General features: G+C 33.0%; 1 long non-coding RNA gene across 4 annotated transcripts in view; it reads left to right on the forward strand.

Moving 5' to 3' along the window:
* LOC107019043 overlaps nt 1-2,527 on the forward strand; it is a 19,905-nt gene extending 17,378 nt beyond the window's left edge. For all 4 annotated transcript variants that reach the window (XR_003578292.1, XR_003578290.1, XR_003578291.1 and 1 more), the window contains one exon: nt 2,261-2,527. This is a non-coding gene — a long non-coding RNA (uncharacterized LOC107019043). The remainder of the gene's footprint in view (nt 1-2,260) is intronic.
* The last annotated feature ends 11,299 nt before the right edge of the window (nt 2,528-13,826 follow it).

Raw genomic sequence — 13,826 nt, forward strand, 5'->3', positions numbered from 1 at the left:
ATATAACATGTTTCACTAAATAATTATAAAATATAATAAAAATGATTGTGCGTCCACATTTTATACTTGTTAAATGCTCATTTAATCAAATAAATTAAATTTGTATTTTTAATTATAGAATTAATGTTTTATCTGATGTTTTTTTTCAAAAAAAAAATCTGACATCTTGATTCTCTCTATATCTAACCATATTTAATTAAACAACTTATCATTTCACATGAGAAAAGACATAAAGTGACACTTGAAGTTGTACTGAATTTTCAAAAAGACACATAAACTATGCAAGTGTCCTATTAGGCCCTAAACAATGCTGACCTGATATTATTACATCATTTTTTGTCCACCAGGCATGGAGAGTGTAGGCACTCTCTTAAAGAGCGTGAACAAACTAAAAAAAATAAATATAATTTTATTTTTACAAGAATTTTGCTATAATATATATATTTTTTTTATTTTTCTTATTGTTTTAGCTTTTTTCTCCTTATTATCTTTTTCCTTTTTCCTTTTTCCTTTTTCCTTCTTCCTTCTTCAAAAATTCATTTTTCATCTTCATTAACTTATCACTTTCAATGTATCTTTTTACCCTAACTCCATCTCTCTTTTATTTTACTATTAGTTTAACTCTCTTCAATTTTAAAATTATAACTAGATATTTATTACATTTCAAACAATTTGATAAACTCATTAGATTTCAAGATCATTAGTAGGCATTATTTAGTTTTTTTTACACAAATTTTAATTAAACTTTTTCAATTATGGAGAATTTTTATGCTTTCAAAATTATCATTTTTTGTTTTGAATTTATATGAAAATGAGATAAATTAAATGATGATGCTTTAAAATTTTTGATCTTTCTTAGAAAAATAATTAGTTTTGTTATCAACAACTCAACAAAGTCTAGAAAATAATATAATTTTGGGAAGTGAGGAATTTGACCGAATAAGAAGAAGAAAAGAGAAAGAAAATGGAGAGGCTCAACTTGATGTGGGGGTGGATTTAGGTGAGGGTGAGAGATGAAGAAGAAGAAAGAAAGAAAGAAAATGGAGGGAGCTTGAAAGTAGCGGTGGAAGATGAATTAAAAACTGAAATGAAATTAAAATTAAAGTAATAAAATTAGAATAAGTCAAAAAGTAAGAGAGAGAAATAAAGAAAAACTTAAAATGAAAAAAAATTATATTCCAAATTAAATTAACATGCACACAATGATTGGTGTGTGATAACACTTGTCATTTAAAATTTGGAATTGATCAAAAAATGATGTAATAATATATATTCAAAATTGTTTAGGGGGTAATAGGACGCCTGCATAGTTAAGGTGTCTTTTTAAAAGTTCGGGACAACTTCAGGCGTCACTTTATGTCTTTTCTCTATTTCACAAATTTAACAAAAATAATACGATATTGCATTTTGAGGCCTTTTTCTTGAACTTTTACTAAGTCAACCGTTCATGTTTAAAAGCTCCAAAGCAAGGGAACTTACGCAAAAACTAAACGAACAACTAGGTGACCAAACCGTCAGTCCCAACAAGTTATACGATATGATAGAATCTAGACACAATAGAAGTTAACGCATAATTTAAGAAAATGCACGTCAGTGTACTAAGATAAAAATTGACCAAAGTCATTTCATGAATAAAATGTGACCAATTAATGAAGAAACAAAACCACAAGTACATCTAACTAAACTTAATTGGATCTCATAAGCAAAGGATAAGTCACGATGATTCTAGAGTCGGAGAAGGCAAGTAACCAATAAGAGTCTCCCAAACCTAAAAGGTGTAGAGCCCGGACCTTGAACCACGAATGGTCCCCAAATGTGCAAAAGGTTGTAGCCAAAGTGTACGACTTCATAGAGGATAAAGAGCGTCATGACCAGGCCTTAAATTTGCGACTAGTAGGGCTGATATATTTGAGGCTTTATACAATGAAGTTCAATTTTTATCAAACCAAGTGGCGGGTTCTCGTCCTACATTCCAAAGGGTTGTTTTCGATTGAACATGTGTGTTTCTTCTGGCGTATGAGGTAGTTAGGTAATAGTTAGTTGTTTTACTTTATTATTTTGTTCTCGCTAGATCATCGAGATGTATAGTTAGACTTTCTTATATTGTTTCGTTCTTATGAGCGTTAACTATCGTTTATTTCCTTGCTTTTCATTATGCATTTTGTTTTCAAGATCAGTTGTCCTATGATGCCTACTGGCTACTGGAATCCTACTATTTTGATACTCATGTTACACTCTGAATTTGGTTTTCCTAATGCAGATCTGAGCGCCAACTAACAATGATGATTTTTTATACTGCAGCAGGGGCTTTCGGAGATAGAGGTTGACCTGATGGCATCCTAGCTAGTTTGACTCATCTCCCTATGTATATAGTTTTGGATAGTATTTTGAGTCCAAGATAAGTTTGTACTTATTTTGGTTATTTTGTAGCTTGTACTCTTTTATTAGCTTTGTACCTACGGTCACTAGGTTGTGGGATTGTATTTGTATATTTGTATATATCTATGTCATTTCCTTGTTTCCATTATGTATTCCTTTTTATTGTTTTTATCTTCTCGTTGGTTGTTAATTCTTCCAAATATGCATGTTACTTGTCGTTTTGGGATATGAGTTGGCTTAACTACCAGAGGGTTTCGATAGGTGTCATCATGACTCAAGTTTTTTGGGTCATAATATGAGCACTTAGCGTTCAGAGAATGTATACTTTTCATCTTATTATGTCTAGATATTTTGTAGTTTGTTAGACAACCTTATTGTAAATAACTCTATTCCGTACTTTAGACGGTCTTGTAATAGTGACACCAGGTCCAGTGTTTAGCTTTTGTATATATATGTCTTTCTCGGTCTCTTTTCAGACCTTATTGTATATTTGATACCATTTGCTATATTTCTATGCTAAGGCCCATTCTTTTGTCGCCATTTCTTCAACCTTTATTATTTTTAGATTTATTTATCGCTAGTTGGTTTTTGGTTGCCTAATAGGGGTTAAGAGCAGGTTTCATCATAATCCGGTTTCATGTCATGACATAAACACATGAAAAATACATGGCAAAACTACCTTTAAAAGTTATAAATTAAATTGTTTATCCTATTTATGACTTCTAAATAGTTATTCTTATAAATTTGATAAAAAAAAGTTCTTATTCGTCGAAAAAAACATTCATCTAAATTAATGGTGTTTTAGACCTTTTTCTTGACTTTGATGAGTAAAATTCACTAGATCATATTCACTTATTTGTATGAATATCTGTCATTACGAAAAACACAAAAACGATAGATGTATTTCAATTTATCCTTATATATATCTTTCTTAAACATGTGCCTATTGTTAGGACCAAAATAAGTTGGTGTAAATGTGAAAGCTAGCGAAGTAAACCTTGAAGACCATGAGTAAGAAAGACAAACGAGAAAGATACCAAAAGACACAAAGATTAACGTGGTTCGGTCGACCAACGTCCACAAAGGAGATGAGCAATCCACTATATAAACATGAGACTACAAAATATAGAGAGAAACAAGCTCAACCAATTCACTCGGAATACATGGAAAGTTCAGACAAGTGATAATGTATCAAGCTTGTGACCCACAAATTCTCTCCCTAACCAAAACTCTCAAAGCCCTTAAGACTACATTGTGAATGTTAATTAAGTTAGAATGAACATGCCTCTATTTATAGAGTCCTAAATCTTTTTTCCTACCAGAAAAAGGACTAGCAGATCCAAAAAAAATTTCCCTAAAAGGAAAACCTATTTATGGCAAGAAATCAGGGCAAATAAAACCTAACAAATCTCCCCCTTGGCCTAATTTCTGACAAAATAAATTTGTCCACCTTTTTCACTTAATCTTCAACAGCTTGCTTCTACATTATCAAAAAGGTAGCGGCTAGAACTACATTCGTTAAGATGAACACCTCTTTCTAACCTGGTTCAATAATTGATTATCGAACCACTGAACCTGATTCCATTATTGAATCTGGCTCTGATACCACTTGTTAGGATAATAAATAAGCAGGTGTAAATGCGGAAGCTAGCAAAGCAAACCTCGAAACACCATAAGTAAGGCTGGCAGGGGGATCGGGTCGGCCGCCCCGGCTCGCGNNCCGCTCGAGAATCGACCCGCCGGACCCGATCCTGTCACACAAGGGGGTTCTAGGAATGGGGGTTCAAAGGACCGATCAGGGGCCGATTCACCCCTTCGTCCGGTCGACCTGGCCCGGTCCCGACCCCGCTGAACCGGACGGTTTGCGGGATCCCCCTAANTGAATTTTTCAACTTTTTCACTTCCCCAACACCCCCTACCACCCCCTACTTTTAATACTTTAATTTAAATCCTCAAGTTATGATGATCACACTTTAACCCATTTTTGATATTATAAATACCCCTCTATCCCTTACAATTTCTTACAAAATCATCTATTCTAATTTCTCTCATCTATTTTCTGTATCCTCTCAACTCACAAGTCTCAATCTTAATTTTTAAGTTTTAATTTCTATTCCATTTAACTCTCATATTATTATAATACATATATTTCAATTTTCAATTCTAAATTTTCATATAATATCAATATATATATATATTATCTCATATTTGCTATCAAGTATTTGTTAGAGTTTCAAATTACAAGTTATAAGTTACAAGTTACAAGTTACAAAAAACAACAAGCTTCAAGAATCGATTTAACGTCTACTATTAACGGAGACATTTGGTACATTCGTTTCATAATATTTATATTTTATTTTTCGTCTTTAATTTTTGTGTTATTATTATTTTTATATTACACTTTATATATATATATTAACATCAGTTCTAGCAAAAAAAATATCGGTAAAGAAAAAGAGAACGAACAAGGTGGTATTTTTAAAATATTTAATTTTGGTAAAAATAAAAGTAAAGAAAAAAAATAAGAGTAAATATGGTGGTACTTCATCTAAATCTATGTCTAGAGTTAGATTTAATACAATAATTCTACTTATGTTGATGATACTTCTTATGATATTAATTTAAATGTTCAACTCGATCATGAAAGTTTAGAATGATGTTAAGGTAATATTAATCTTAATCGACGTTATGAAAGTTTAAAACAACGGGAGAAGAGGAATTAGAAGATACACCTACTAAGTCGATGACACAAGTTCCAAATGAAACTACAAGTTCAACGAAGCAAAATTGTGAACGTCCATCCCTTATACCTCCACAAGGGAGTAGGTGAAGTATCAACGCCCTAAAACTTCTAATGTGTGGCAATTTATGACTTTCGATAAGGAAAATGGTGTTGTTATTTGTAATAAGTGTGAGCAACCTTTTAAACATAAACAAGGTGGGGTCAAGGTGGGACGAGGGGATTAAATAGACATTTGTTATCTTGTGTGCTGATTCAATATAAAGAAGCTAAAGCATTAGCCAATAGAAAAAAAGGAATTCCAGTTAATGAATTTGATATTAGTGGTAATGAATCGGTAGGGGCTTCTAACATGGTTTGAGGAACATTAGATCCTTCTAATCCCGGTGGTCCACTAACACAACATAAATATAATAAGGAAATTGATCATGACAATTTAGCTAAAATGGTTTTTGTTTGTGGTTTGCCTTATAGTTTTCCTTCAAATCCCGATTTTATTGAATATATTCAACAAACTTATAGTCCTGCTTATAGAGTTTTTTCAAGAAATACTGTTAAATCAGATGTTTTAGAATATCACGGTAAACATTGTCAATTTCTCCATTGTATATTTAGCATATTAGATAGTAGAGTGTCTATACCTTGGATATAGGTCGTAGTGCTAATGGACATGATTATTTAACTGTTACAGCACATTGAATTGATCATAATTGAAATTTGCGAAAAAGAATCTTAAGTCATAAAGAATCTGTAGAGAAAGAAACCGGTGCATATTTAGCTTCAAATATTTTAAGTGTTTTAGACTATTACATGTTTATAGATAAAGTAATGTCTGTCGCATTAGATAATGCATCTAATAATACAAACGCTGCTAGGATGTTAAAAGTTAGATTATGTCCAATTGACATTAATGTTTTTCATGTTAGATGTGTTGCACATATATTAAATTTAGTTGTTCAAGATGATATTTCATTATTTGATTGTGGTTGCATGAAAATTGAATATGTCGTTGCCTGGATTTTTCATACTAACAAAGCTGCTAGAATTAGGGAATTTAATGAGTGTTGTTTGCTATGTGAATTGTCACCTAGAAAAATTCCAAGACATATTAAAACAAGGTGAAATTCTTTTTACAAAATGTTTTTAGTTGCTTACAAATATAAACGACCAATACAAATGGTGTTTAATGCTCATAATATTGACTCATTAGATAGAATTTGTGATGAAGATTGGGAAGAAACTAAAGAATTATTACAATTTTTAAGACTTTTTTATGATGCTACAACCATATTTTCTGGAATTTATTATCCTACTATTTCATCAGTATTAATAAATGTTTGTGCTCTTTCAATTTAATTTTCTAAATATAATAAAATAGATAAATTTAGAATTGTAATTGAAGGTATGATTGAAAAATTTTAAAAATCTTTTTATCCTATTCCTCAGATTTTCTTAACTGCTACTTTACTTCATCCTGATTATAAATTACGAGGTGTACAGGCACTTGTTGACACTTTTTTGTGATACTTTAGAAATTTTACCTGAAGAAATTTCAACTTGAAAACGTGTAAGTCTAGCATAAAATCCGGAGCAAAAATGTTGTATGAAAAATATAGACCTACGGAAAATACTCAAGGAGAAGTTGGTCAAACTTCTAATCCTGAGATTGATTTTGAAGTTCGAATTTCAACTTATATGCAAGGTGTTCTTGGTCTTAATTCTACTAACCGTGATGATTTTGAAGAATATCTTAATTAATCTTTAGAAGTATTGGAAATCAAAGATGACAATGAAGATTTATTAGAATGGTGGAGGAGGCGGAGCGTTGCATTTCCATTTTTGAGCAAAATGATTTGTGATGTTCTAGCTATTCAAGCTTCATCGGTTGCATCGGAGGCTGCTTTCAGTGCGGCAAGGTTCCAAATTGGCGATCATAGGCGTTCATTGGCGGAAGAAAGTTTGAAAACAACAGTTTTATTTAGAGATTGGGTCAATGCCAATAGGAGGAATAATAATTTTCCAAAGTTAAGTTCCAAACAAGCAACTTGGATCAAAACGGCAATTGAATGTAGTGATGATGAATTAGAGTCATAAGAGTTTCCAGCAAGTTTGTCAAACACCAGAGGATATCACCATCGATATGATGCGACAAATAGAATTGAATTTTAAAGGAGAATATAGATATTATTAAATTACATACCAGAACTAATTGAAACATAACTCTTCCTAGAAAGTGGCTGCGTAAAATTAGTTACTCATCTAATATTTTTAACAAATATTAGTTTTACATATGAGAACTTATTGAAACAGAACCCTTCCTAGAAGGTGGCTGCGTAGATTAGTAACTCCACTAATATTTGTAAATTGTAACTTCTAAGTTCTAAGTTTTTTCTTTGGTCAAACTAACAGCTTTTATTAAATTCAAACATGTTTTAGTTACAATCTTTCAATCAGTTTCCACCTCTATCCTCTATCTATGCTCATGTGCACTATCTACATGAGTAAAACAACTTATCTATCCAGGCTTTATCTACACTATTGCATTTTTTGGGGTGCTTCCACTTGTCTTGCTCCTAATTTACTCTTTGATCTTCTTCATTAATGTTGCAGGTCTTGTTACTACTTTGTTCCACAAGGCCCTATTCCGCAACAGCCATATATGATATATGAGTGCAGCTAAAACTTCTTTGGTAATTGTTCCACAATACCTCCCTTTAGCTTTCTTGTTACTCTCCTCCATATCTCTTTTGTGTTATTGATCCCTATCTTCAACCAATACAGTACCCCTCTCAAGCATTTCTTTGAAAATTCACACTCAAAAAACAAGTGATCAATACTTTCTGGGTTGCTTCCACACAATAAGCACTCTTTGTCTTGACATATTCCCATTTTTGAAAGTCTATCTCTAGTTAGTAATCTTCTATGCATGAAAATCCATCATATAAAACTATGTTTTGACACATTCATTCTGTTCCATATCTCCCTCCACCATGGCCATTGATTAGTAATTCCTCTACTCCATTGGTATCCACTTCGGCTCATGTATCCTCCTTTATTGAATAAATTTGAAGGCTTTATTCAAGTATTTTTTATACAATTATTGTCTTACATTTTAATTTTAATATATACAATTACGCATACATATGTAAATATATACTAAACTAACTTTAAAATACTTAATTTAAAAAAAGAAATTTGACATTTGAAATTTCAAGTTTAAATTACTCTAAAATATTTAAAATGCAAATTTAAACTTCTCAAATTTGAAATTTGAAATTTAAAACTTGAAACATGAAGCTTGAATTTGAAACTTGAAATTTGAAACATGAAGCTTGAAATTTGAAATTTGAAAATTTAATTTGAAATTTGAATCTTGAAATTTGAAAATTTAATTTGAAATTTGAAAGTTAAATTTAAAATTTATTAGTTAAAAACATATAATTTCAATACAAATAAATAAGTATTTACAAAAATAAAAAATCCCTCATCCCGTCCCGTCCGTCCCACCAAACCCCGTCACATCCCGTATATATAGTGAGACGGGATGGGACATATTTTTGTCCCCCCAATCCCAGTCACCCCAATCCCACGACCGGCCAAATCCCCCATTGCCGACCCCCCTCCCCTCCCTTCCCCCTTCGTCCCGTCCCCCATCCCCGTCCCCGTCCCCTTGCCAGCCCTAACCATGAGTAAGAAGACAAACGAGAAAGATATCAAAAGATACAAAAATTTGACGTGGTTCAGTCAACCGACCTACGTCCACAAAGGAGATAAGCAATCCACTATATAAACATGAGAGTACAAAATATAGAGAGAAACAACCTCAACCAATTAACTCGGAGGAATACATGGGAGGTTCACACAAGTGATAACGTATTAATCTTGTGACTCACAATTCTCCCCCTAGTCAAAACTCTCAAAGGCCTTAAGACTATATTGTGAATGCTAATGAAGTTAGAAGGAACATGCCTCTATTTATAGAGTTCTAAATCTTTTCCTACCAGAAAAAGGACTAGCTAATTTAAAACTTTTTCTTAAAAGGAAAAACTATTTATGAAAAAAAGTCCGGGCAAATAAAACCCAACAAATATGTGGAAAAATTTCATCTCTTGTTGGTGGCTACTACTTTTTTATTCGTAAAGTATTTTTTTTATTTGGAGAACTGAGAAGTGAATTGGTGTGAACTCAAAGATTCTCAATTTTTGTTTCAATATGATTTCTCAGTAATGAGTGAAAATTCTATAAATTATGTAAATTACTGAAAGTACTTTCATCATTATTAGTATTTCTAGTTTTTTTCTCAAATAATTAATAAATTTTACCTAATTTCTATATGTTTCAATAGAAAATATTTAATTGTTTATCAAACTAAAGTTAATATTCTTGACTTTTTTAGTCGTCTTTTATTCATTCAAGAAATCTCTCGAATTCTTGTTATCCCGTATCATACTCTTTCTTTTTAAATATTCTCCTTCTTGTCTCTCACCACCCGCAAGACGAAATCATGGTCGACACTATTCTTGCTAGAAAATGTGATCGGTACAGATCTGTACCAGATCTTTCTTATAAAGACTGAATTGAACAACGTCCAACTATTTCTAGCGACTTCCAGTCATTTCGGGAGATCTCCAGGGACATCTGACAACATACACTCCTGTAAAGACCAGATAGGGCAACATCCATCCATTTCTGGCGTCTTCCAACCATTTCTGGTGACTTCCGATGACATTCAACTATTTCGACGACATCCAAACTTAGGTTTGTTGCTATTTTTAAACCTCTCGGTACTACCGGTGTAAATCGATGTTCTCTTGATCTTTCTTTTTACAGAATTTATTCCCGACTCTATACCTTAACCTTCATTTATCCTATTTGGAATTTACATGCATATTTGTTATTGAATTCCTGTGAATTTCAGAATTTCCATTGATTTCTTTCCGTAGTATAGTGTAGATAAAACTTTTGTTAGTTTTATCATTGTGTATTAACGATTTATGTATTTCTTCCTGTCAACTTAGTTTAGCCTTAGTGGCCCTGAAAAGTTATGATATAATATAGTCTGTTAGGTTATTAGCATTTTAATATTAATATTTAACATATTAAATTGCTTTATTTTGGAGTTATAACAATGAACATTGGAATGGATGACGTCTACATCATCCATTAGCATTGGTTATCCATCAATGTATTTCATTCTTAATTCCTCCATTACTCTTTGTAACCTATGTAACCTATGTAACTCCCATTGTAACCTATGTAACTCCCATTGTAACTTATGTAACCTATGTAACTCCCATTGTAACCTATGAAACTTCTAAGGCCATTATCTTCACTATTTACTACCTCCATTATCTTCCTATTCATTGCTAGGAAGACTTCTTGTAGTATAAATAGTGGTGGTCTTCATTTGGTTTTAGAGACACACAATTCATAAGAGAAAACAAAGAGTGAAAGAGTTAGTCTAAAAGAGAGTTCTTATTAGTTGAAGGGAGGTGTTCTTTTTTGTGGAGCTTTGGACTCAACTCTTGTCCAGAGTTGTTGAGTTATACTTTGTGAAGGCTGTTATATCCTGGAGGGGACAAGTCAAAGAGGACTACTGCTGGACCGGTGAAAACATTTGCTGCAGTGGGCTTGAATCACCTTAAAGAGAGCGAGATATCCGCGCCTCAGCCTGAAGAGATTACTTTCTTCATTTTATTTTCAATTGTAATCTTGCAATTTTATTATCTTGTAAGTTTTTTCACTAACATAGTCTTATCTGCGATTGGGGTCAGGTTCGAGTATGGGATAAAGGGGGTTGCAAGGCTGATAGTAAGTCTTGAAACTTATGGAATTTTTCCATGAAGTTCGTTGAGTTAGTGAAAATCATTAAAAAGAGGAAGATCAATATAGCCTACATTCAAGAGACTAGTTGGCAGGTTCTAAAGTTTGGGATGTGGATGGGTTCAAACTTGGTTACTCAAGAAGTTTGAAGACCAAAGAGAGCAAGTGGTAGTTTTCAGAGGATAAACAATAAATGGTTGGAGATCAAGCTAGTTATTGGAAGGCTAATATTGAATGTAGTTAGGAGATCAAGCTAGTCATTGGAAGGCTAATATTGAATGTAGTTAGTGCATATGCTCCACATTTATTCTTAGAAAAAGAGGTAAAATACATGTTTTTAGGAGGAATTTGATGCGATCTTGAGAGGTTTTTTTTTAATTCATTGGCAGAGATTTCAATGTACACATCGGGAATCTCTTAGTGGTTTTGATGATGTGCATGGAGGCATTGGTTTTAGGGCTAGAAACTGTGGTAGAACCTCGCTCATGGATTTTGCTAGAGCTTTTGAGTTGGTGATAGCTAACTTGTTCATATTAAAGAAGGTTGATCAATTGCTTACCTTTTGTAGCGTGCTGAGTAAATCACATATAGATTACTTGCTTATGAGGAAACGATATAGAGGAATTTTTATGAATTGCGAAGTTATTTTGGGTGAGAATCTTACTACTCAACATAAGATTTTTGTTATGGGCATGGATATTAAGCAAGGACTGATAAAAAAAAAGTTATAAGTCAGTCCTAGGAATAAATAGATGAGGGGGTTTGACAATTTTCCTCTCCAATGAAATTTGGGAGAAGTTTTTGATGATGGCAGCTTGGAGGAGTAGTGGGGAAGCGGAAAGAATGTAGGATAAGATAGCTATTGAAATAGGGAAAAAGTTAGAGAGGTTCTTGGGGTGTTGAAGGGTAACTTTGGTGGACACCAAGGGTGTTAGTGGTGGAATGGAGAAGTTCAAGAAAAATTTGAAGTAAAAAGGTTCAATGCAAGTCAACTGCACAGATGAGGAAAAAATACTGGCAAACAAGGAAATATATAAGGTGGAAAGGGCAAAGTCTAAGTGATAAGTTACAAAAGCTAACACAACATCTTTTTAAAGACTGTATATTAAATTAGGAGACAGGTGGAAATAATAAGTTCTACAAGCTTACGAAGGCACGTGAGAGAAGGCTTGAGACTTGACTTGGATCAAGTGAAATCTATCATAGATGAAGAAGGCGAGGTGCTAATGGAGGAGATCTTCATTAAGAAAAGATGGCTAGCATACTTTTATAAACTATTAAACAAAGAAGACATACTTATTTTGTTGGGTTAGTTGGATAACTCAGAGAGACATTGGGTTTTTGGGTATTGTAGGCATATTAAGGTTGAGAAGGTGAAATGTGATATTAGTAGGATGACCAAGGGTAAGGTTGTAGTGGCACTTGGAGTGGCTTCTATGGTGGATAAAATGAGGAAAGGGAGACTCAGATGTTTTAAACATGTGAAGAGTAAATGCATAGACACACTAAGGATAAGGAGTAATAGGTTGGTTATAAAGGATATGATAAGAGGTAGAGGCGGGCCAAAGAAGCATCCAGGAGAGGTGATAAGACAAGATATGATACAACTTCATAATATTGAAGATATGACCTTAGATAGGAGGGTGTGAAGGATGCGTATTAAGACAAAAGGTTAGTAGGTAATGAAATGTTATCTTGCACGGGTTTGATGGTGTTCGCGATGGTACTAGTCATATTATTTTAGTTCTTGTTTTTATATCATTGTTTATTATTGTTTTCAATAATATGTCCTAGTTTGTTTTTTATTGTGTTTCCATTATTCACATTATTTTATTGTTTTTTGTCTCCTATATGGTAATTGTTGCACTGTTTCCTTGTTATTTTATATATTCTCTTGACTGTCTCCATCTTCTTTATATCGCGATTTGGTGTACATTTGGAAAATGTATGCTTACCTCAATAAGGTGGTGGTAAGTTTTGCAAACATTCTACCTTCCATAGGCCTTACTTGTGGAACTTCACTAGCAGCGACAGAACCACCATATCTTTAGGATGTTTATCCAAACTCCCTTCAGCGAAAAATTATATTATTTTTACATGGTTAAAATAATTATTTAGGTATATATAGTATATGTCAATTCCCTTCGGCTATTTCCTATGTCTATTTCTTCAGATTTTGAACCCCCTTATCGAAAATTCTAGCTGTCATTGTTCAATGGTTATATTATTTTTGTTGTTAGAAGACATCCTCCCGCCCCCTCTCTTAAGACCATTGATTCAGTTTGATTAAAACTAAAATTTAACAATGCCTTCTTGTTAGAGAGTATGTATGGCCTCACTTCATCAAAATGGCCTCAAAACATAAAAACTTAAACAAAAGACAAAAGTCTCAATTAACATAAGACAACTGGAAAATAGGAAAAATCCTAAAACCACAAGCCTAGGTCCTTCAATAACCCAAAGCATATGCTCTAAGTCAATCTCCCCAACAAAGGAAACAACATTGCTCTAGATTGATGAAGGGACTAATTCAAGAATCCTAGCGGCCAATGCACCATTCATATTTGATTGGGTTTTATATAGATGCAGTTTCTTAAAACCACTTACTAGAGACAAATCCAGCATGTGAGAGTTTGATAAATCAAGGTAAGATACTATTGTAGAAAACATACGTTGTTGTTGGTCAACTCATGAGTCAATTGTAGATCTCTACTGTTGTTGATAATCGAAAAATGGAACAAACACTTCTCTTTTGCGGGGTTTTTAACCCAGTCGTCCATGGAGTAAACCGTTGTATGACCTGCTATGGCATGACTTGAAGTGAGGAATTGCTTACAATTGATGCATTAATACAATAGTAGGAAGTGTAGGCTAAACTCTCTCA

The sequence above is a fragment of the Solanum pennellii genome, chromosome 5, assembly GCF_001406875.1.
Source record: "Solanum pennellii chromosome 5, SPENNV200".
Classification (NCBI taxonomy): Eukaryota; Viridiplantae; Streptophyta; class Magnoliopsida; order Solanales; family Solanaceae; genus Solanum; species Solanum pennellii.